The sequence below is a fragment of the Pipistrellus hanaki genome (assembly GCF_964339955.1).
Source record: "Pipistrellus hanaki genome assembly, chromosome: 18".
In the NCBI taxonomy this organism is placed as follows: domain Eukaryota; kingdom Metazoa; phylum Chordata; class Mammalia; order Chiroptera; family Vespertilionidae; genus Pipistrellus; species Pipistrellus hanaki.
The window spans coordinates 5,807,901-5,831,990 of NC_140520.1; the positions used below are offsets into that span (position 1 = coordinate 5,807,901).

At 48.9% G+C, this 24,090-nt stretch overlaps 2 protein-coding genes across 5 annotated transcripts in view; both read right to left on the bottom strand.

Annotated features, from left to right (window-relative positions):
* Positions 1 to 6,441, bottom strand: part of NTNG1 (netrin G1) — a 195,301-nt gene extending 188,860 nt beyond the window's left edge. For 3 of the 4 annotated variants that reach the window (XM_084866076.1, XM_084866075.1, XM_084866077.1), the window contains exon 1: positions 5,531 to 6,441. The gene's annotated coding sequence lies outside the window, so the exon portion shown is untranslated. Of the gene's footprint in view, positions 1 to 5,203; positions 5,357 to 5,530 lie in introns of those variants that run through there. The other variant, XM_084866074.1, reaches the window with a different exon arrangement.
* Positions 1 to 24,090, bottom strand: part of PRMT6 (protein arginine methyltransferase 6) — a 237,382-nt gene that overhangs the window by 184,508 nt on the left and 28,784 nt on the right. The window lies entirely within an intron of this gene.

A 24,090-nucleotide genomic window follows, 5' to 3' on the forward strand; every position in this document is an offset into this window, starting at 1 on the left:
TTGTTTTGTTTTGTTTTGGTGTGTGTGCGTGTGTGTGTTTCAGATTCACTAATAGATGTAAGTTGATATTTTCAAAAAACATCCACCACTTTGTCAGGTAATAATCGGAAGAGGTGTTAAAACAGTATACATGCACATTTTCCAGATGATGGTTTAACAGTGTTTGCTGCTTTATTATAACCAGAACCAACACTTTCATTCTGTGTGTGTGGGGGTGTTGGGAGGGGGGGGGTGTGTTACAACGGAAGCACTATCAACTCCACTTGACCAGAAATTCACTTCAATTCTCAGTATCAAATGAAGGCACAGCAACTTAGTTATCAAGGACCATATGTTCCTGAAAACCCGACCTGGATGGCAATGACCCTGAGGTGACTAAGCGCTAGGAGTTAATTCTTAATCTTCTTTCAAAAATATGACCCAATCAAAAAAAAAAAATGGGGGGGGGGGGACATACGTAATACTTTCAACAATAAAGATAAAAAAATAAATGACCCCAAGTACATATTTGAATTCTTCCTGAGGCTACTCCACTTTTTTAAAAAAATCAATGGACGTTACCCCTGCCCGCCCCCCCCCCCCCAATTCCACTCCTTCTGGATGACTGTCTTTATCCACAGGTGGCCCTCCCACCACCACAAAATAAAGGCACATGGGAAATGCGGGCATGAAGGAAGTGTATGCGAACCTATTTCTAGTTCCTGACCCGTCAGCCATCCCACTGTGGTGGCCTCTCATTAAACTCTACGGGGACGATAATGATGGTCATTACACAGAATTATGGACTAGACCATTGATCGGATGTAGAGAAGTGACAAGGGAAAATGCAGAGGAGTGCAAGATATTTGAATACGGGGCCCTTGCAGGCCTGGGCGACAGACGTCCCTGACAAGAGGCAGCCAATTATAGCTCCCATTTCTGGCACATAACCAGTTGTGATTAATAGTTTTCCATTCCGCTACAGACGTACTATTAATGTATTAAAGATGTCAGGCTCTGGCAAGCACTAAGATGGCGTGGCCCGGGCGGGCTGCGGGATTTACATTTAATGAGTTCCCGTTGACACGGGGGGAGGGCACGGGCCACGCCGGGGTACAGGTCAGGAGGGGAGAGGTGCGGAGCCCTTCTTCCACGGGATTCCTTGCTTCTGTCCTCATTTTCTAGATGCGAACATGCCTCCCCCAGCACGTATCCTTCTTATTAGAGTTCCCTTAGCTGTTGGTGCAACGCACACAGGTGCAACATTCTCTCGGTGGGGCATACGTGGGGAGGGGTTAGGGGTGGGAATGGAGGGATGAGGACAATTATGCGATACCATCATCAATAAAAAAATAATAAAAATAAATAAATAAAATACGATTTTTTAAAAAAAAGGGCTAATAGGAAATCAAAGCTATGAGCTCTCATGGTACACAGAAACCTGTCCACATTAGGACTTTTGAACGAGTTGTAGAGTTTTCAAAGAAAATAAGACCAAGTGAAAATATTGTTTTTAACGTCTCTTATTGCATGACGGCACCGGTCCCCATCTGGCGATGCTTGCCAGCAGGTGAGAATCACCAATAGCTTCTTAAAAGCCGAGTTGTGGCGGCAAATAGCTAGGCAACCCGATTAGGAGAGAGGCAGTCAACGACGCATGTGGGGATTTAATAATCAAAATGAACCCCTGCTGGTCCAGGGCAGAGCTACTTGCTAAGGGTTGTGGGCTTTGAACATGTCCCTCACTCACAGCAGGTTTGCAAAGTCTAGCTCTTGACTTTGCAAACCTGGGGAACTCACCACGAATCCAACAATGCCAGCATCTCTCTCCCTGGGCACTGAGATGTCCTCTTGGCTAAAAATACCCGTTCACATGCCGGGAGCTCTCCCTGGACCTCTGGCTGGTGCATACATCTGCAGCGCCCACAGAAAAATGTAAAACGGTGTCAAGCCCTCATGTAGATGGGTGCTATTGATCTGGACTAACACCGGCTATTAGATGGCCTCGCACACATGGAATGTGATCTTTCTCTGAGATTCTGTAGCTGATCTCCCTCCTCCTCGGATCAGCTCTGCCCGGGGTAGTTCCCTGGGCCCTCTCCTGCAGCAGAAAAGAAGCCTTCCCCAAAGACGACATGCAGGTAACCATGACCAAAAGAATAGGCAGTGACAGTCCAGACCCATCGCCAGTTTCATCAGCGGAGAGGAAAACACCGAGAGTGAATCCCCAGATTCTAGCGGGCTTTCTGTCCTGTAATCTCCCCAGAGGTGGGGGTGTTGGTAGTAGGCTATTTATGCCGTAAACACTTGGGGCACCTGAAATAGACAGCGATTGACTCATTCCTCATAGACGTGAAGGGTTTTTATAAATACACTTGTGTTTGAATGGGAAGGAACAAAAGACGATCGTCATAGTCCATTGACTGAGGCATATAAGTAACACCTCGTACAAATTCTACCACCTGTCAAAATTAGCAGCCTCCGACACTGCCCTGATGAGCTTGACCGGAGCAGGCGGGGAAGCAGGCGGAATGTTCCTGGCGTTCAGTTAGCGGTTGCAAGGTGAGCTTTTTCTCATCCTCTTCCCCGGGAACGCTTGCTTCTCTCCTTTTGTTAACTGTCTCTCAACATAGAAGGGGTTTAGCATGTTCTGCAACTCGATTGGCATTTTTTTCCTACTCGGACTTGATTGGCTGTTAGGGGCAACTGCCTATCAGGAGATTCTCAACAAAAGCAAACACACACCTTTGTGTGGGAAGGAGCTCTGCCTGCCCCGGGGGAAGGCTGCTCAGGGAAATTAGTCAGCATCTACTTGGCAGGATGCGGGAGGGCGGGATAATTCACAGGATCATTTCAGAAGCAGCAGAGTCTAAAGGAACCCATGGCTTCACTATCACAGGGCAGCAAGTCTCGCCTCCTCCAGCAGGGAGGTCCAGAGAGCTGAGCCTTCAAGAGCACAGGGGAGGAGATCTACAGCCACCTGAAGTTTGCAAACAAAACTCTGGGTTCTGAAGATTCAGTTATTTTTAGAGGATGCTAAATCCCTTACGGAACTGCAATACAATACAATACAATACAATACAATACAATACAATACAGTATAATACAGTTCACACACACACACACACACACACACTCACTCATTTTTGTGTGAACGTGCAATTGACTTGTTGAGTCGAATGCAATTTGATTTCTTCCGGAGCAACCTGGGGCTTTTGCAACTAAAACTCTCTCCCAAAGTCTTACAGCACTGAGGCAGCAAACATATCAACTACATGGGCAACAGCTTCCTTTTTGAAGCCTGTTACTTGGTGATGCCCCCTGCACAAAAGGGAAGCAGAGACAGGTATTTGCTCCAGGACACTGCAAAATAACATGATTTGCCTCTTCTTTAAAAAATAAAAAAATAAAAAAATAAAAAAATAAAGGTAACCCGCGTCGCTTTCACGCACATGCCCAAAACGAACATCTCCACAGGAAAACAGCTTTCTGTGGCAGGAACCTCTTTTCTTACAGAATTCTAATTTCCACCCTAGGAAGTGTCACCCAGTTAATAGTCAGACATATGGAATCCCGGATGTCCTTCTGTTGGTCTTGAACTTCGTGGCACCCCGAAAAGGACTGGGAACGTGCCCCTCTCATGCACGGGAGCTGGGACAAGCGTGACATGAGACGCTGAATGGATTCCGTTCTTTGTGCTGAGATCCACATGCAAAGAGTCACATTTTATCCTGACACAACCCTGAAAGTGCTGACCTCCCCCCAAACCTCGGCCAGTTATAGAGCAGCTCTTTCTGTTCTTTGTTTTTGCCAAAGAGAAGGGGGTAGGGGTACCCGTAGGCATTCAGAGTGGCACCGTTCCAAAACTTGCGGAAGCCAGGACTTGCTCATTCCCGGGGGTTAGACATGCTTTGCAAGGGCTGGGCAGATCCCCCGAGCCTTGCCCCTCCTCCGATAAAGCCAATGTCCAGGAAACTTTCTCTAACAAGCCTCACTGTTAAATATATTTGAATCCAAGGTTTTGGTTGTCGGGCCTTTCTGGTGTGATTATCCCCCTCCCCCCCCATTCCTATTTCTGAAAGATAAGAAAACTCTTTTCAGTCATAAACGAGGGCCTTATTTCTAGAGCAGAGCTACTGCCAGATCCACCATATGTTGAGTGAAATGCTGAATCCCACTCAGAATTTTCCATTCTGAAGATCTGACATTTACCTGTGCCTGGGCCGGGAGGAGGATGGGGAAGGGGACGGGGGACAAAAGCCTTTACTCTCTGGAAATCGATAGGATTGGGAACGCACCCTCTGGCCTTTCCAGATAAAGCTGCTTTAGAATCCCCCGCTGGGGGTTTCTCTCCCTTGCCCTGTAAAATGACAGCCTCCTAAGTGGATTTCTGGAAAAAGAAAAAGAAGAAAAGAAAAAAAAAGTCCCCAGGTGAGGCCAGTAAGATAAACAGCAGAGGGCGCAGTTTCTTTTTTTATCCAAGTTTGCCCGCGTCTGCATCACTTAATTGGTTATTTTGGGCCCAATAACAGCCAGTATTATTTGTATTATATATAGATATCCACAGATCCATACCAGAGAGAGCGACTCATTGTCCCTAGCCGGATCCATCCACCGATAACGCAATGCCAGCAAAGAACCCGAGAAACCCATGCCTAACTGCATCCCCACATCCAGTGCTCCCCTCTGCATTTTCCCTCTTACTCCCCAACCCCCCACCCCAACCTGGGGTAGCCAGGCTTTCCTCCCGCACCAATAAAAGGGATTACATGCAGGAACTTCAAATGCAATCAGTGGGATCCGGGCTGCAAAGGGTCCATAAGAGGGCAAGCGCTCCCCACCCCCCAAAGCAAAGACAATTGGTGAGAGGAAAAAGGGGACCCTTCAGGGCATGGGGTGTGCTCAGGTGTGCGGAGGGAGAGCGCGCCCTGCGCCCTTCCTTCTGTCTGTCCGTCCACACAGCCCAGCATCCCGCTCCCAGCACCCCGCTCCGCACACAACGCGCCAGGCACCAGCTGCTGGGGCGCAGCCCGGAGCCCGAGCCCGAGCCGGGGTGGGAGTGCGCGGGGGTGTGGGCGCACGGGGGCTCCTGCCGCCTCCTCCCCGCGCTCCGCAAACTTCCTCGCCCACCGCGGGGCCTCGCCTCCCGCCGGCACCTGGCACTGGGGGAGCATCGCGGGGGGCAGAGGGGCTGCAGGAGGGGCACGCGGCGGGTGGCACTCACCATGTGGCCCGGGGACCCCTGCGCCCGCGGGAGCCGCGCGCCCGGCGCCGGGTGGCCGCCCAGCCCAGCCGGGCGCACCCCCTGCGGCGGCTGCAGCGGCGGAGCCCCGGGGGCGCTCACAGGGCGGCGGCGGCGGCGGCGGAGGTTCCCGCCGAGCCTCCGGGGGGATCGGGGCGCAGCGGGAGGGACAACGGGGTGTGGACCCGGCGGCACCTCCGCAGCCCCCACCGCAGCCCCGCGGTCCCCATCGCGCCCGCCCAGCCCGCAGCCGCGGGAGGGGACCTGGAGCGCCCCGCGCCCGCCCGCCCGCCCGCCCGCCGCCGTTACCTGCCCTCCGGCCCTGGGGGCCTCCCGCGTCGCTCCCTCGGAGCCCTCTCGCCCGGAGGGGGGTTCCTTCCTTCCCGCAGACGTCCTCTTCCCAAATGCAAACGCCCGGTGACTGGGGCAGGTGGACAGGAGGAGGGAGGATGGAGGCGGCGCGGACGGGCAGGTGCCGCTCCTTCCAAAACCGGGCGAGGAGCGACGCGAATGACGGGCTCGCGGCTCCGGGAAGTCCCCGCCGTCCCGCCCGCCGCCTCGCGCCGCTGCCGCTGCCACCTCTCGCCTTAAACTTTTACGGAGGGATTTTTTTTTGTCCCAATTTATATATATTTCCCCCTATCCTTTAAAAAATGTTAAGCTGCGGGTCGATGTCCTGGTCCCCCGGGCTCAGCACCAGCAGCCGGGCGGTGGTACCCCGCTCGGCGCAGCTTTCCTTTAATCTCCTTTTTATTTCCAAAGGAGGACGAGGAGGAGCGGAGCTTCTTGGTCCGAAGGGACCGACGCCGCCGGGACCGTTAGGAGCCTTGGCGCCCAGATCCTCCGGTGCCGGAGCCGGAGCCGCCCGGCCTCGCTGCGCGCATTCCTCCGCTCAAGTCAGAGCTGTCAGCGCGCATCCCGGCGGCGATGGCTGCGGGGCGCCGCGCTCCCCGGGTCCGAGTCCGTGTGCGGAGACAGGCATGGCCCGGCCCGGCGCTGCTGGATGGGATGGCGGTGCCCGGCTCCCCGCCCTGCCCGCCCGCCCGCCGGACCCGCTCCCCGCGGCAGCGGCTCCGGGCAAACTTCGGGGCGGGCGTGCGAGCGCGGGAGCGCGCGGGGTGGGGGGCGGGAGGGGCGCCGGGGAGGCAGCCGCGAGCCCGAGCCCGGAGCCCGGGAGCCGCAGCCCTCGGAGGGGTGGCCGTGTGCACGCTTCACTTCGAAGCGGCTCTCCGTCTGCCACCAGCAGCGAGCGGAGGGATGGCAAAGCTCAGGCTCCCGGACGCGCGCTCCGAGCGGTCCTAACTCCCGCGCTCCTCGCTGCGGTGGCAGCTACAGTGGCCACCGGGGCGCCACTCCGAACCTCAGGCTGCGGAGGCTGGGGACCCCCTGGCCCCCTGCCCCGTCCAGAGATGGTCTGCTAGAGCGCGGTTTCCTGGCTCTTCTCCTGTGCCTGTCACTCCCGCCCTCGCCCATCCCACTCCTCACCCCCAGTTTCCCCTCGAAGCTTGGCCAGAGCGCACCCCCAGCCCCTAGCAGGGCAGGCAACTGTGTTTCAACCAACACTTCCTGGGCCCTACAGCGCGCCCCTGGAACCTCCTCACTTGGACAGCCGTGCTCCTTGGGGAAAGCTGTAGCTGAAGAAAGAGGGGTGTCTTTTGGGGCCTCCTTGCCTTTCCCAAGACGCGGGGCAAATGTCCCCCAAAACTTGATTTATATCAGCTTGGGAAGGGGCTGGGGGCTCCGATCTACCTGGGATCACTCCTAGCTAACCAGTAACACCAGCAACAACAACATCAAGGCTCAGAGAGGGAAAGACTTCCATGAGAAATGACCATTGCCTCCCTAGGGGAATTCGGGGCTCTCAGACCTCCATATGCATCTCAAAGACACCTGCGTTTATACTATTTCTCCTGCAGGGACAGTGAGCAGGAAGGGCAATGGGGCAGGTGAGAGGGAGGACGCCCCCGGAGGCCTGCTGTGTGGGGTTGGAGGAGCCCTGGGTCTCTGTGGGCGGGGCCTGATGAAATGGGGGATACTCTGTGGAGGAAGCAGTTCTGGTGATAGTGGTGCTCAGACCCGGGGCAGCTCCCTGTGCAGGACCCAGTGGGGGCGCCCAAGGCCAACAGAGGGTCAGCCATGGGCAACCAGGTGTGAGCACCTGGGCACTCATTTGGGGCCCACGGGAAGGAACCCAGCTACAGCAGAGGCAGCGTTTTTTGCTGGTGACTGGGTGACTGGGGGGAGGGGGGAAGATAATAACAGAGGTGCCTGGGGGAGAAGGTCTGAGTCTATAGCCAGCCCCTTCCCTCCCCCCTCCCACCCCAGCAGCCAGGGAGGAGGCAGAGATTCCGGGCACGTGGGCCTAACAACATCTGAGAGGCCCAGTGAGTCCTCCCTCCCTTGACTGCCACCCCCCCCCTTCCAGGGCAGAAAGCTGGAATTCCCCTGCTTTTCCCCCTACTCTTCTCCCCCCCCGCCTCCCCCCCTCCCCCCCCCCCCCCCACACACACACACAACTCTGTGCTTAAGGACCCACAGCACACAGTGGCTTGCAGGGCTGAAACTAGAAGGCATCCTTTGCCATGGGCATTCCTGACCCGTGAATGAGGTCCCTCTCCAGTTGGGTCATTTATCACATCTGCTCTGCTATTTTCACAGACTCAACAAATCACCAACCAAACGCGTAGATCTCAGCTTGGGCAGGAGATGAGACTTCCCAGAAGAAGATTCTCAAAATGAGCCCCCCCCCCCCCCTTCCCCTCTGAGCAGAGCCCTCCCCTTCCCCCAGGGAGGATGCTGGGAAGGACTTTGGGCGGAGCCAACAGTCTCCCTTAAACCGGAGGCCCTGTGGACTCACACTCACATACTAACCAGGCTTTCTGCAGTTGACTTTTGCACATTTGTTTCTCTCATCCACACCCATCGGGAATTGACTGTGGATATTTTCTGGGCATCAAAGAAAACCATGTAGGACAAACTTGCTTTCCCCATCATCCTTAGCTTTGTCCATCTCTACCTATGAGACTTCCCTTGGAAAGAACGATGTGTCTGTCTGTATTTAACCTTCCCACTCTACTCGCCCCCCCCCCCCCCCCCCCATCCTTCCAGAGGAGGACTGCTTGACCTTTGGCTGCAGAGCTCTGGCTGGTTCCCATGCCTTCCCCGTTCCTCTTCAACTCAGATGCTCATTTATGTGTAATCCTGTTGGGTCTCTAACTGTTGTTCCTTTTTCTGAGGTATCAGCTGCTTAAAAACCTTCTTTGTAGATATTTGGCAGGGCTCCGGAAGTACATGTAACGTCAATCTGCCAAACGGGTAGGGGTGGCGTATTTGCAATCTACCTGGTCCAAAAAGATACGGGCCTTCTTGTAAAGGCTGTAAGGGACTGGATGTAAAGTAGGCGGAAGATCAATGTTCATTGCAGGTGTGAGTAATTCTTCTCCAATCCCAGGATCCGGGTATGGCGTCCTTGGTCACAGGAACCAACTCCCGCTATGTTAAACGAAGACTCAGATTCTGAAAACAGCCAAGTCAGGGACAAGTTCTCGTTGGGCCAATTACATACAATGTGATAGATGCTTCTTCTAGCTGCTGCTGGTACCCAGTAGAAATGTCCTTGCAGGCGGTTGTTAAACTCTTAGCTTGTTCTTGCCTCCAGTCTGTGCTCGGGAACATGTTTTATCACAGCGCCACCAGTGGCATAGTTCTGACGGGTTTTTTGAAGTCCGTCCCTAACAGGATTTTTTTAATGCTTAAGTATTTTGACACTTAAACCTCTTAACAAGCCCTAAGTCTCTGGTCTGGGCTCCATCCCTAGATTACCCAGTCCTCTTACCTTGACATTTTAAATTTATGCAAGTATCAAGCATGCCCAGGTGAGGTATATCCACGGCCTCATGTAGTTCTAATAGCAGATCAAAGGACACGTTGTTGAATAGAAGAACACCCACACGTTGACTGTTACTGATTCTAGAACATGAAGGACAGAAGATGGTCTAAGCCACTGATAGTGAGTGACTGATGAAGGCAATATGACTATTAGCACCCATATATGCAATGTGTAAAATTGTCTGAAAATAAAAAAAATTGACTGCTTGGTTGAAATAATATATTTTAATAACAGAAATGTGGGTTTGTGTTTTATTTTAGGAGAACACATGCTAACCTCAAAGATAACCTTGTTTAGTCAAATAGTTCATGTCTCTCTACTATTCCAAATTTATTATACAACCTAGAAGTGTTTTCGAGAGGGTAGTTTTTTTTGTTTTTTTTGTGTTTTGTTTTTGTTTTTGTTTTTTGTTTATCCTGCCTCATCCAGAAGAAATCGCTTTTTAATGTTTATGCTTCCAGAATATGTGATGCTTTTATTTTATTTTTAGATATCTTTATCCAACCAGTGAAACTTATCACAATAATGACAACCCCTGGGCTTTTACTTTTTAACCGATCTTAGTGTTTTAGACTCAACACCACAAAATCTGGTCAGTAATCTTCTACAAACTTATATTTTGTTGTGCTTAGTTTGTCTAAGATAATTAATGTCCTCCTTGGGAAAATAAAAGACCTACAATTGCACTGGTATGCGGCTGAAAAGTTCAGCCTTCACAAAGCAGCGGCCGGGGAGATCTCCTCAAGTGTCATTTTCATATTTTCAGCTCCTCTCCAGCAACAAAATCAGCAGCCTTTTCAGACTGACAAGGGGAAAATATGGATGGAGATTGAGTAATATACCCCTTGCCTGATTTTTAAATCTTTCCATCAATTCCATCCCAATGGTTCTTCAACTCAAGTAATTATGCCCCCCCCCCCCCGCCCCCCCGCTATCTGCCGGGATCTGTCCGAGATGCTGGAGGCAATGCAAACACTCTAGTCAGAATGAGCACAAGCAGGCTGGGAGAAGAGGGCCGAAGTGACTGCCCTGTGCCTTTTCCATGTTGTACTAGAGATTGATTACGGCAAATGCAGTCACCATGGTCAAGCTGGAGGCCCCTTTTTGTATCCAAGATGAGGTGAAAAGATCTGCAAAGATCTCCATCGGCCATTGGTCCAAACGACAGTGGAGGTCAGCCTCTGCAACGGGTCCTCGTATGTGGGATACATGTGGGCAGAATGCAGCGATGCAGAGCTGAGACCTGGCAGACCACCTCAATGACAACATCTGTGATGAAAGATACCCCAATAAGAGAACTGGAGCAGACAGAGAAGGACGATCTGCGACCACCACCGTGCCATCGGTGCAATGTGTCCTCTGCCCAGGTGTTTCTCTCTGCTCTTCTGGGCTTCCTGCTTCGGGGTTCAGGCAGAAGTCTGCTGTTCTGACATTATTAACGTCTTCTTGGTATCTGTGTGAAGTGAGACGTAGGCAACTGCCTCTCCTCAGCCACTTCCCGGAAACTCTATCTGCCCCCACGAGGCTGGAGGCTGAGTTTGTCACCAGGATGTTGCAACTGTCCTCCTATTAAGAAGTAATGGAGCCGAAACCGGTTTGGCTCAGTGGATAGAGCATTGGTCTGCGGACTGAAAGGTCCCAGGTTCGATTCTGGTCAAGGGCATGTACATTAGTTGCGGGCACATCCACAGAAGGGGTTGTGCAAGAGGCAGCTGGTCAATGCTTCTCTCTCATCGATGTTTCTAGCTCTCTATCCCTTTCCCTTCCTCTCTGTAAAAAATCAATAAAATATATTTAAAAAAAAAAAAAAGTAATGGAGAGGCCAGGGAGCTGCATGCTCCCCGCTCAGGCCAGGGTGGAGAGGCAGGAGCCCAGACTTCAGCAGGGAAAAGACCTGGGACCGTGAAATGTGCGGGTCCCTCGAAGGATGTTCTTTAGGAAATCCAGGGAGGTAGTAGCGTCTCAACAGCCCTGGGCTCCTAGCGAAGACACCCCCTTGCTGTGGGAACTGAGTGGGCCATTGTGCTTCTCTGGGCCTTAGCTCCCTCCTCCGGAAAGCGAGCTGGCCTTGGGATGTGATGTCAGCTGGAATTATCATTGTGCTGACAGCATAGGCTTTTGCATGCAGATTCCATGTCTATACTTGGCTGGCGAGTGTGCTTAAAATGCCTCTGCCCGTTTTTTAAAATTTGTGCTACCCCCATATTTCAGAAAAGATTTCAGGGCACTTACAAGAGACCATAATATGAATCAATGGCACCCCAATACATTTAATTTAAAAAAGAGAACATAAATATGATTTCTCCTCCCCCCCCCCCCCAAAAAAAAAAGCATCAGAAACAAAGGGCAACAAGAAATAAAGATGAAAACACTTTTCATAACTGCCATGCACCAGTTTCCCCCCTAAGCGGCCCAACGGACAATAAAAAAGAACAAATCTCATCATTTAATTACAGTAGCTCTGAGATTCTGTATATGCCAGGTACAGAGAAAACATATAGCTGCTCTTTATAATAAGACCAGCCACGCATTTTCCCTGGGAGTCCTCACAAAAGAATTTGAGGTGATGAAATAACTTTTTTTTTTTTACAGCCTTCTTGCCGAAGATATGAATAAACAGGGGGGGGGAAATGTTTCTGAGGAAAGGCAGTTGAATTGGAGACTTCAACTGATTATCTTGAGCACCTCTGGGAGAGGCGTGGATGCACATGAAATAATATTTGTTTTAAGAAAGAAGAATCTCATTTTCTCACTTCGGATGTCACATAAGAGCATGTTTACAAACTCTAAAAATTACATCTCTGTCCCTTGTTCCAGAGTCAAATATGAAATCGAAGCCAAAGAATCTTGGAAGATGGTCCTAGTTCTGTCATACAATATTGTAAAAATTCTAAAGAATAAGAGACTGGCCCTGGCCAGTGTTGCTCAGGGGTTAGAGTACCAGCTTGTGTACCCAATGGTTGTCGGCTTGATTCCTAGTCAAAGGCTCTTACCTGGGTTGCAAGTTTTGTTGTTGTTTATTTTTTTTTCAAGCATATTTTTTATTGATTTCAGAGAGAAAGGGAGAGGGAGAGAGATAGAAATATCAATGATGAGAGAGAATCATTGATTGGCTGCATCCTGCACACCCCCCACTAGGGACCTGGCCTGCAACTGGGGCTTGTCCCCTGACTGGGAATCGAGCCCTCGCCTCCTAGTTCATAGGTGAATGACCACTCCCTGAGCCACGCTGGCTGGGCCTAAGTTGTAGGTTTGATCCCTGGCCCTGGTGTGGCACATGCGGGAGGCAACCAATCGATGTGTCTCTCTTATATCGATGTTTCGCTCCCTCTCCCTTCACCCACCCCTTCCACTCTCTGGAAATCAATGGGAAAAATAAATACCCTCCTGTGAGGATTAACAGCAACAACAAAGAGAAGAAGAGACTAGAACATTCTGCCTGGTGCTGGGAAGCCTCTGAGCCTGAGCGCTGGGGGGCCTCGGAGCCGGGACATCGCCGCCAAGGTCACCCTGGGAGGCTTCCCTGTCCCCTAGTCCCGTTTTCCCAAACCTGTTAAACGTGGGGTTTGTGTGAAATATTAAGTTCCCTCCTTGGATAGGCCTGAGAGGAGCAACACCTGAACACTTCCGGTAATCAGAAACAATACTACCGTGTTTCCCCGAAAATAAGACATCCTCCGAAAATAAGACCTAGCACATGGAAAGATAAGACATCCCCTCAAAATAAGACCTAGCGCAACTTTGGGAGAAAAAATTAATATAAGACACTGTCTTATTTTCGGGGAAACAGGGTAGTAGCTGTGGCACTCTTCAGGGCAGCCCGATGATAAAAATCACAATGGAAGACCCTCCCACCCACTGACAGTGCTCTTCACAGTTGTTTTGGGATAGCAAAAAAAAAAAAAAAAAAAGAAAAGAAAAAGAAAAGAAAAAAAGTTTTCAGTGACACAAGAGTATGCATTTGATGGGAAGCCCATCACACAGTTATCATGATTTGTGTTTGCCTGATTATCTTTTTTTTTAAAAAAAATTTCTTATTGATTTCAGAGAGGAAGGGAGAGAGAGAGAGAGAGACATCAATGATGAGAGAGAACCATTGACCGGCTGCCTCCTGCACACCCCCTACTGGGGATCGAGCCCACTATCTGGGCACATGCCCTTGACTGGAATCGAACCTGGGGACCTTTCAGGGAGCAGGCCAAATGCTCTATCCATGCAGCCAAACGGGCTCGGGCTCATCTCTTCATTATGGCTTGTGTTAGATTTCTGTGAAAATCTCTACTCCCTGACTGAAATGAGCCTTGTGTGCAGAAGGACTCTGAGGACCACCTGGAATTCCTAATGCGATAGTGAAAGAACAGCTGGGACACTCTCATGGCCCTGATTTCAAGTGGGGTACACACACTCATAATGCATAGGACACAGCTCTGGGCGCCCCCCGGAAGGAGTGTTACCCAGATGGCCCTCTGGCCCACAGTCACCGGTGCGTGTGATGCGGAACAATGTAGGCGTGGAGCGCTTCGGCCTCTGACAGCTCACCAGGACCATGACATGTGGTGTTATTGCAAACCAGTCCAGGGCAGCCACAGCCCACAGCTGGGCAACACTGACCAATAACGCCTGATGGTTATTTTGGGTTGTGACTAAACATGATTGGCTTTGTTAGATGCAAAGGTATTGGCTGCAAATGAATGAGATTTTGCTCATAGTTCCCACTGGCTACCTTTAAATAACAGAATATCAACACAACCCCAGAATTTATAATTAACATGACCGTGTGTCATGTCCAAATAATCAGATCCTCATGGAACTTTGAGAGAAGCAGACATCAAAGTTTGTTTTTTTTTTCTCTGCAGCTGTTCTGAGAACACCTAAATGAAATATTTTCTCACTCTCTCGTCCGCCGTCCAAAAATACATGATTGAATGGCAGAAACATCCAAGGGCCTCCCTGATCTGGAATTGAAAGGGAAAGCGTAATCACATTCAATGGAACACCCATGGATAGAGTTCTAAATTCAATACATTTTTTTTTAAATAGTTTTCTTGATGTCAGAGAGAGGAAGGGAGAGGCAGAAATATCAATGATGAGAGAGAACCACTGATCAGCTGCGATCAAGCCCGCAACCCGGGCATGTGCCCTGACCAGGAATTGAAACTTGACCTCCTGGTTCATAGATCCATTCTCAACCACAGAAACACGTCAGCTAGGCTAAATTCAATATATTCTTTCCCAGATATCAGTGCAGTTCAGGACTTGAACTCAGATTCTTTTGCCATTGATTGATGTGTACCGGGAGGGGAGGGAATCCTTGCAACAAATCCTACAGCTGGCCAGAGCTTTCTGATTAAATTAATTTGTCAGCACAATATGTTGGAAGGTGGGGGGAGGAGGGTACCCAAAGTGATTAAAATGAGTCCGGAGAAGGAAAGGAGGAGGAGGTAACAGACGCATACTCAGAGCCTCATCTCACTTTAATTTTCTACCGCTGGTTACGAGCTTAATGGAAGGATTCTTGATGGCTTACAATCTTTCAGGATGGCCATTAGAGACAGGTCTGGATTAGGGGCTTTTGGATAGGGGACGTCATAGCCCTTGGGTGCAGAGTGCTTGGATGTGACTCTGACTCTTGCATGACCTTGATAAGTGACTTCGTCCTCTCTGGGCCTCAGTCTTCCGAATGGATAAAATGGGATAATACACAGCTCATACAGTCCCTGTTAGGATTAGGTTAAATGGTCTCTGCTGGGAATAATGTGTTTTTTGTGTTTGTTTGTTTTTGTTTTTAACAGAAATATATCAGGCATATCAATTAGAGAATAGATTATATGATGTTTGTTACTTTGGATTGTTTGAAGACATGTGAAACATGTAATATTTACACTTATCATGGCACATTTACATAGTATCATAAGACACTATATAAACCTTCAATACTGACTAATGCAAAATAAGTGTTGCAGGTACTTATCAATGATATCAAAATTAAAAAATTGTCACGAGTACCTGTTTTCTTCTTAGAAAGCATCATGTCATATACATATATATATATATATATATATATGTATATATATATACAATCTGATTTAAGGGGTATCTTTACATCTCATTGGATGGATCAGGTTCCAAGGCACAGCTCACTTGCAAGGGCCCACGAGAGATGCCATCTCCTGCTCTGGGTCTGCCTGGCCAGAGCAGTTTCACTTGCCCCGAAGCTCAGGTGGTCGGGCCTCTGTGGGACCTGCCTCTCTGTCCCAGCAATGACCTGTGAGAGCCTCTCCCAGCCCCACCTTGAAGGTTTGAAAACTCCCAGGAAACCTTAAAGGGAAGGAGCCTTCCTACGTCCCCTCCTTTTCTCCTTCCTCCTGGAAAGTAGACGTGAAGGTCAGAGCTGGAATGACCACCTGGAACCGTGACGCGGGCACCAGGTGTGGAGGATGGGGAGCAGAAGATAAAGGGCGCCGGCCTCCTGACCTAGCAGGTCACCCCACGAGCCTGCACTGCTGTGCTGAGAGGTGAGAGGCTCCTTGGGGTCTTCTTAGCCCAAACACCCCTCAACAAAGGCTTCTGGGACAGCAGCACAACGGCGGGACTCATGGCCTGCAGAACCAGCCCTGCAGACCCGAGCTCCCCTAAGGGCAGTTCCGTTCTTGTAGGAAAATGATAAATGAAAAATAACTCAGGGCAGGTGGGGGCGGTGAGGTGGGTGGGAGGTAATCAGCCAAAGACCTTGTGTGCACATATGCATCAGCCAGGGACACAGACCACAGGGCGGTCTAGGCCTGCGGTGGGGGCGGGGCGGGGCTGGAGGGGGTGGATCGGGGGAGGTGGAGAGACCTATGTAATACAACAATAAAGATTAAAAAATAAAAATAACCACTTGTTGAAAATTTTCAGATTGTTCCTATTGTTTCCATCTTCTAACTTGGAATCATTTAATCGGTTCCTTTTCTTTCCAAAGGCTTTTAAAAATCCCGAGTTTCTCACCGTTTTAAAGTTACTTATTTAGTGCCACAGGGGAAAGAATGAAGGGGAAACCAAGGTTATACCTTTTCACAGCAAACTTGTTCTAGACTCTCTGACCAGCAGCGCCTTTTTATTTTGTGTATGTGTGTGTGTGTGTGTGTGTGTGTGTGTGTGTGTTTGAAATATTTTTATTGATTTCAGAGAGGAAGGGAGAGGAAGAGAGAGGTAGAAACATCAACAATGAGAGAGAAGCATTGACCAGCTGCCTCCTGCACACCCCACACTGGGGAGCTCACAACTCAGGCATGTGTCCCAACCCAGAATCAAACCCTGACCTCCTGGGTCATAGGTCAACGCTCAACCACTGAGCCACACCGGCCAGGCTGACATGTTTTCCTATGAAACATATTCAGCAAAGGCTCCCTGACCTGCTGGCCTGCCGTGTTGTCCTTCCCTCCTGCCGAGCGGGGTGCCCACAACGATCTGATTCCTAACCCAACTGCTCCTACCTGAGGTCTCCTCTGAGCAGGTGCAGCCGATATATGCTGGAGCGAAGCATTCTGGGAGGGCGTGGGGGCCCGGAGCCAGCTGCAGCTGGAGCCCTGGCCCTGACACTGGCTGCCCCCTCTCCTCAGGTCATTTCCCTGCAGGTGTGCAGGTGGGGGTAGGAACGCCTATTTCCCAGTCTGGTTGGAAGCAGCCCTCATTTCTGTAGGTGCTCCCTGGAGGCGGTTCACCTCTTCCCTCCACAGCACACTGACCAACGCCAGCAGGACGGTTCTGACCCTATTTCTGAGGACTGTGCCAGGGTGTTTACCTACTTCTGGCCCAGAGGGATAGGACTGGCCTTGCCCCAAGAGCTACCAGCAGCTGTGTGTGTGTGTGTGTGTGGGGGGGGGGGGGGGACTCACCTCCCTTTGACATTCATGGGGAACGAGCCACTCTGCAGGTCAGGTGGTGTCCCCACTGTGGGGTCCTCCCCCTCGGCCACCCTCACGTTCCCTTCTACTGGATGGCACCCACATTTCCTCCGCTGCCCCGGCTTCTGTGAGGAGGTCAACCACCACTCAGCCCAGCTGATCAACCAGAGTGGGGGTGGGGGTGAGTGAGGATGGAGGACTGGTCACCAGGGCAGCTCCCAGTCCGGAGGGGAACCATGTGCATCCTGTTCGTTCAGATAAGGGCGCTGAGACCCAATTTCACTCACCCTGACATCCCCTGTCAACCACCGTAGCAACCAGCCGCTGCACACACACAGCCGTCGCGGAGGAAAATCCTTTCCAGACACCCAGCTGTCCCTTTGCCCTTTCTCTTTAGAACCAGGATCAAACCATTGCAACCTGAACTTGAACATTATCCTGTTACAAGTGTGACCGACACGCAGGTCTATGACTTATTCCATGGATCCCCTTCTAACTCATTCGTCATGCTTCTTTCACATTTACCAAGAATTTCTTCATAACAACCACAACAATAGGTGACATGTAGTGAAATCTGAGCGTGATCCTAAGCATTTTATTTTTATTTAGTTTTTACATGTGCTTTATTCATTTCAGAGAGGCAGGGAGAGGGAGAGAGAGAGAGAAAAACATCAATGAGAGAGAAACATCGATCAGCTGCCTCCTGCACACCCCCTACTGGGGATGTGCCCACAACCAAGGTACATGCCCTTGACTGGAATCAAACCTGGGACCTTTCAGTCCACAGGCCAACGCTCCATCCACTGAGCCAAACCGGTTAGGGCTTTACATGTACTTTTATTCATTTCAGAGAGGCAGTGAGAGAGAGAGAGAGAGAGAGAGAGAGAGAGAGAGAGAGAGAGAGAGAGAGTGAGAGAGAGAGAGAGAGAAGAGAGACTCTATGATCAGCTGCTTCCTGCATGCCCCACATTGGGCTTGAGCCCACAGTCTGGGCATGAGCCCTGACTGGGAATCAAACTGTGACCTCCAGGTTCCTAGGTCAAAGCTCAACTACTGAGCAACCCCGGCCAGGCAATTCTAAGCCCTGATCACTGGTCAGGACTGGGGACCCACTCATGCACTACTTTCGTGCATTGGGCCTCTACACACACACACACACACACACACACACACACACACACACAGAGAGAGACATATATATATACAAAATCATTTCCTAGTTAAGCATGTTTCTCAGCCTTGGCAAATTCTCCTGTAACTTTACAACACAACAGGCCCAGCTGTGAGCTGATGAACATTTTGCTTCTGCCTGTTCAATCCTGTGGTAAGAGACCCATCCTCCTGACCCGCTTGTGCAAGGATTCTGTTGATGTCTGACCAGGAGTGAAACAGCACATGCGAAGTCCTGCACCCACGGCACGCACAGTCACCTTTGACCTCATGGCTTACTCAGATTCTGCATGTTTCAAAGGATCAGATCACGAGTGATTAATATTTGAGCATCTGCAAAAAAATTAAGCTGAAATTCCAGGCAGCAACCCGGACTCATTTTCATCTACTGCCTTTGTGGTTTCACACTTTGGGGACTATCTGGCAGGGGTCTCTTTTGATTTGGGCGAATTATTAAAAAGTGTTTTTTATTGCCAATAATGATTTTTCAATAATAGGTCAGCAAATGAAGGGGTTTAATGATATATTTTACTGAAGGCTTAAAACTATCTTGGATTCAAAGTGGTGCTCTAAGATAAAAGTGTAAAGCTTGGCAAAAACAGAATTGTTTATTAGTTGTGAATTAATGCAGGTGAGGTGGATAACTAAGCGTTGCTTGTGTATCTGATATTCTCAACAGAGGCTGTAACCAGGGACCATGTTATCCATTTTTTTCAGTCCACCCCGTCCCACTTTTTTTTTTTTTTTTTTAATACATTTTATTGATTTTTTTACAGAGAGGAAGAGAGAGGAATAGAGAGTTAGAAACATCAATGCGAGAGAAACATCGATCTGCTGCCTCCTACACACCCTCTACTGGGGATCTGCCTGCAACCAAGGTACATGTCTTTGACCAGAATTGAACCTGGAACCTTTCAGTCCTCAGACTGATGCTCTATCCACTGAGCCAAACCGGTTAGGGTGTGTCCCACTTTTTTGGAACATGGTGGCCACCATACCATTCTGATGTACTTTCCCTTCAAGTGAATATGGTAAATGGGTCATAATACAAAAACAAACAAACAAAAATATACTACATGATTTTAGAAATAGAGTTGATGCATACAAACATACATAATACATGATGTAATAAAGAGAATATTTATACATTTTCTTCACATCTTCATAATGAGCTTAATACTCTTGAAAATATAAAAATGCTACCGGTAAATAGCCATGATGGCTCAGGCCCAAACCAGACCCAGCCAACGTGGGCTTCTGTTGAATGATGTGCCAATAATTCAAGCTTCAGTTGTGGGGAGAGGGGATGCTGACAGGGGGCAGCTACAGAGTGCTGACTGCCACCAGCGACCTACTGGATTTCAGTAACTACCCAACCCTACCTTGGTGCTCACCAGCTCAAACAGGCCCTGGTCTCCGAGTGCAGCCAGGAGCAGTGCAGCCTGGGAAATCACCACACTGCTTCCAGATGCCATCTTCGCCCTTACCTCCCCATTCCCACGTCCCCATATCTGTGCTCTGAGCCATCTTATCTGTAGCTTCTTACACAGGTTTGATTTTTTACCTTTCAGCTGTGCACATATGTGTTTCTCTCTTATCTTCTACCATGTCTTTTCCGAATTTCAAAAATATCCTTCAGGCTCACTTCCTCTGGAAAGCTTTTCTGACCCACCTTGGTTGGTCGGGCATCCCTACTATGTGCTCCTCTGGCTCCCTGTGATGTCCTGACTTCATGGAAGATAACCGCCTCTTTATTCTCCTGTTCCTTACTCTCCACGTACCCCAGGAGGACATGGTGTCGTATGAAGGCGATGGGTACATGGTAGAGCTCCCCACATTCATATGTCAGAAGGTTAAATCAATAAGCCACATGAACATGTTCCAGTAAATGCTTGTTATTATTCCAGTTGGAGTTAGAGGAACAGTAGAGGTGAGTGAGGGGAAAGAAAATGCCACGTGCAAATGGGGAAGTGCATGACTGGGACACTATCTATCATGGTTAGTTTCTCCATCCAAAATGCAAGGAATATAGAAAATGTAATCTTTTAAAATGAATTTTATATCCTAATGTCATTAGTAAAGATATGAGGAGCATAAAAACATTTCAATTTCCTAATCTACCATGGAAATGAAAACCATAAATAATACTGCAGGGGCATCATAATCTAGCCAGAATTAGTGTTCATTTATTTTTCAATTATTATTTAGTTATACTTAATGATTGATTCCCCTCTCAAGTATTGACATAACACGGAACGATTCTATGTTTCATAAACTCATCAATTCCATGATATATAGAGGAGCCTATTATTGTTTTTGCAAATAAAAGAATAGTTATGTGGGAATAGCTCAAAAGAGTGAAAGAGAAATCAACATCTAAATATTTTACCTTGGGAGTCAAACCGCCTGCGCATATATCTATTTTCCAAGAGAAAAAGAAACCTTTGCCAGAATCCAAGGGAAATAAGCAAACAGCAGCACTTGGGTAAGATATCAATAAAGAAACTCAGGAACCAGAGGGGTATAATAAGGTGCATACATTTGGGATACCACTCAGGAGCCTCTTACACTGTTTCCTTTCTCCATTAAAGATACTTGCTTGTTGCTGTTATTTTTTTCTTAGTCACTCAGTTCTGCTTTACACCCTCTACATCTTATCCTCTGTCAAAGATTTCCAGAAAATTTCTGATGGAGCAGTCCTCAGGGTGAAGGAGGGCTTTATAATGTGTCAAACTGGTTAAGCTGAACTACATTTCCCAGAATTCCCTTCCCTATGTGTTTCCTGCCACAATGAGGGGAAGAGATATTCTTTTGAAAGATCTGGAGGGTGTAAATGAAAGGGCAACCATTCTGCAGTTCACCACTCAATTCAGCAGCTGGGCCTGCAGCTGCCCCAAGGTTCCTGGGTCTTCCTCCGGCTTCTCTGACTCCCTGGGCAAGTGTGTGAGTCAAACCTCACGATGAAGCATTCTGGTTCTGGCTTCTGCAGGACCCCCACACCGCCAGTTGGACGCCAGCAGTACCAGAGGTGAAACTCATCTTCGTGAATTCAGCCGATGCTTCTGGTTCCAGCTTATTCTTATTCCTCCCCACTCTGCCCCCATCATCCCTTCCTGACTCTATTTGGCCTGTGGGACTTAAGGATCCACCCCAGATGTGGAGAATTAAGAGATTGCTTAGGCACACCAGCCCCCACAATCAAATGAGATCAGTTCCCTGTAACAAATCTATTTCTCTCTCTCTTTTTTTGATATAATTAAATTTACAGACATGAAAGGTCCTGTATCCCATGATAAAGGCAACATCGGTAATCCATGACGTGCATAGACAACATAAGCAACTCGGTGACTCAATCAATGACCTTCAGATCCCTATAATCAAGTGCCTTTAGAAGGCAAGGTTCTGAGTGACCAAGTACTTGCAGGCTTACGATATTAAAGTAAAAATACAGATTGTAATGGGGTCGCTTGGTGCTGGAGAACCTGAGGCCATGAGCCCCCAGTGCTTTAAATCCCCATCTCACGGACTGCATAAACGATGCGAAAGCTTGTAGGACGACCCCGAGGAAAATTCTTATTTCCTATGACAGTGGGATCAAGATTTCTGAAAAGCAAACCCAAAGCCTAATCTTGTATGTGGCTGGACTATAAGGCAGATTGAATCCCCAAACTTGAAAAGCCTCTTAAAGTTACGACACTGATTGATGACCCAAGATCTTCAGATCTTTTGAGCCTTCTTTGCCCAGGGAAGTGGCCTGCTCTCCTCTGCCTGGGTAGGGCAGTCTTCCTTTTCCTGAAGAACCTGTCGTGACCTCCCTTGACCTCGTTGCCTTGCAAGGCACTGCTGGTCATCCTCTGGACCTACTCTTGTCACTGTTCCCGGCCGAAAGCCAGGCTTAAGTCTCAACGGGCCCCAAGGGTTAAGGTACAAATCAAAACCTGTGATAAGGTGCAATACTCACTAAGAGAATAATTGCAGATTATGCTAACTGAGTTTGAGAGAAACCTGGAGGATACAAGTAGGAGCACATCTGACAGGTGTGGGATCAAGGTTCAAGGAATCTAAACTTGTATCGAGCCTAGAATATTGCTATAAGCACACTCAGGAGAGATTCTAGTTTTAAGAGGAAGAGCTAGAAATGGCCCTAACTTTTTTTTTTTTTTTGTGGGGGGGGGGTAGGTTGATTGCAATATTGAGTCTTTATCAAAGAAGTGAAAATGTCACACTGTAGAGGAAGGCATCCAAAGGGTTAGAGTGGTTGGAATATTAAAAAGAATTTTTTTTTAATTGAAGACCTGCTCTCCCACTTCAGGGAGGTTCAGAGGATACCCTTTCCATGAAGGTATGAGAAAGACATTTGGGGGTGGAGGTGTCCTCTAGCCTCCTAGAAGAGCTTTGGATAGAGTTTTAACAACACGTCCCTGGTACCTGGTAGGCAGCCTTGGGCCAGGAAGGGCCATGATAGGACCTCTTGGCCAAAAGAGTACATCTTGGGGTTTGCCTATGGGAGGCAATCTATGGGAGGAACAACGACAACAAAGTGATCATACAATATAAGGGGAAAACCAAAGTGGAATTTGTGAAGAAATGTTTCTCTGTGTTTGTAGTATCCTTCAACTTTGGAGAAGTAATTTAAGAAATAATTTTTTCAGACCTATTTAAGACCAAAATCTAAACCTGTAAACAATAACAAGGACGTGACCTACTTTGTGATATCATGTGATCACCCTGATGAGGTAGACATTTATCTGTGATTATGGGAAATAAATGAGGCCACCTATCATTATCTCAGCTTCACACTCACCTCCCCAATATCCTAATTTTATCTCTGCATTCATGAAAACAACTTATTCTTGTCATGTCACACTTGGAAGTTCAAATTTCCAGACGCTTTCTTTTATGGGTTTCTAGAACTTTCTGTCCTCGTCCCGGGAGCAGCTGAATTCCATGTTCTGCATCTCTACACCGAAGGACCACAGAATAAGATCCTCAGCCCCTTTCTCCTCACTGTCTTCTGGAATCAACCAGACCGACGAAGCACAATGGCATCTGGAAGATTCTATTATTTAGGCATTCATTGTCAGAGAATGCCAGAATGCCCTCCGTCCCGGAGAAAGCCCACACTCGAGGCTGTGTTTCCGCCAAGGCACCTGGAATAATTTCTCGAGCCTCCTCACCATATTCCTCTGAATTGCAACATCCCCAGGTATTTCCGTTCCCGCTTCTATTCTGAGGGACAAAAGGTGTTTTTCTGTGGTGGTTGGTTGGTTTTCACTCTGAGTTATTGTCACAGCGGTGAGCCGCAGTGCCTGCTGACAAAGGTGCCTGCTGCCCTGAGAGAGGCCTGGGAGACTATTTGCTAAAAGAGAGAGCAGGAGTGTGTGTGGACTCGGGAACGATGCTCGAGGGAAAGGATGCAGAGAAAAGTGAGCGGGAGCCTGCAGCGCTCTGGTCCTTGGGGCGGCCACGATCTGTTCCTCTAACCTTCGCTTTCCACTGGCCATCTCCTCGGCTGAATCCTGTTTTAGGAACAGAGCATTCACTCAGGAGGCCACGGTAATGGAGCCTCTGGTAGACACAACTACAGAAGGGGCTTGGGTAACAGAGCAAGTCCAGCTCTGAAGGTCTCCCCTCTCTCTAGAAATTTCAGAAGTGATGACCGGAGAATTCTAAGCATTCCGTTCATCTCAGCAGTTTAGGAATTCACAGGGTAACCTGCTCAGCATGGAAAGTCTGAAACCTATTTTGAAATAAAAATCATTAGGAACATTGTTTTCTAATACGTTTCACAGCTTACCCATGCTGAGAGGAAATGCAACAGAATGGCATGTTGTTCCTGGCCACACTGGGAACTGGGATATTATGAGGACTGGAATATTATGAGTCAGGAATTTCGGAGTGAGTGGCAAGCTCTAACAAGGTCT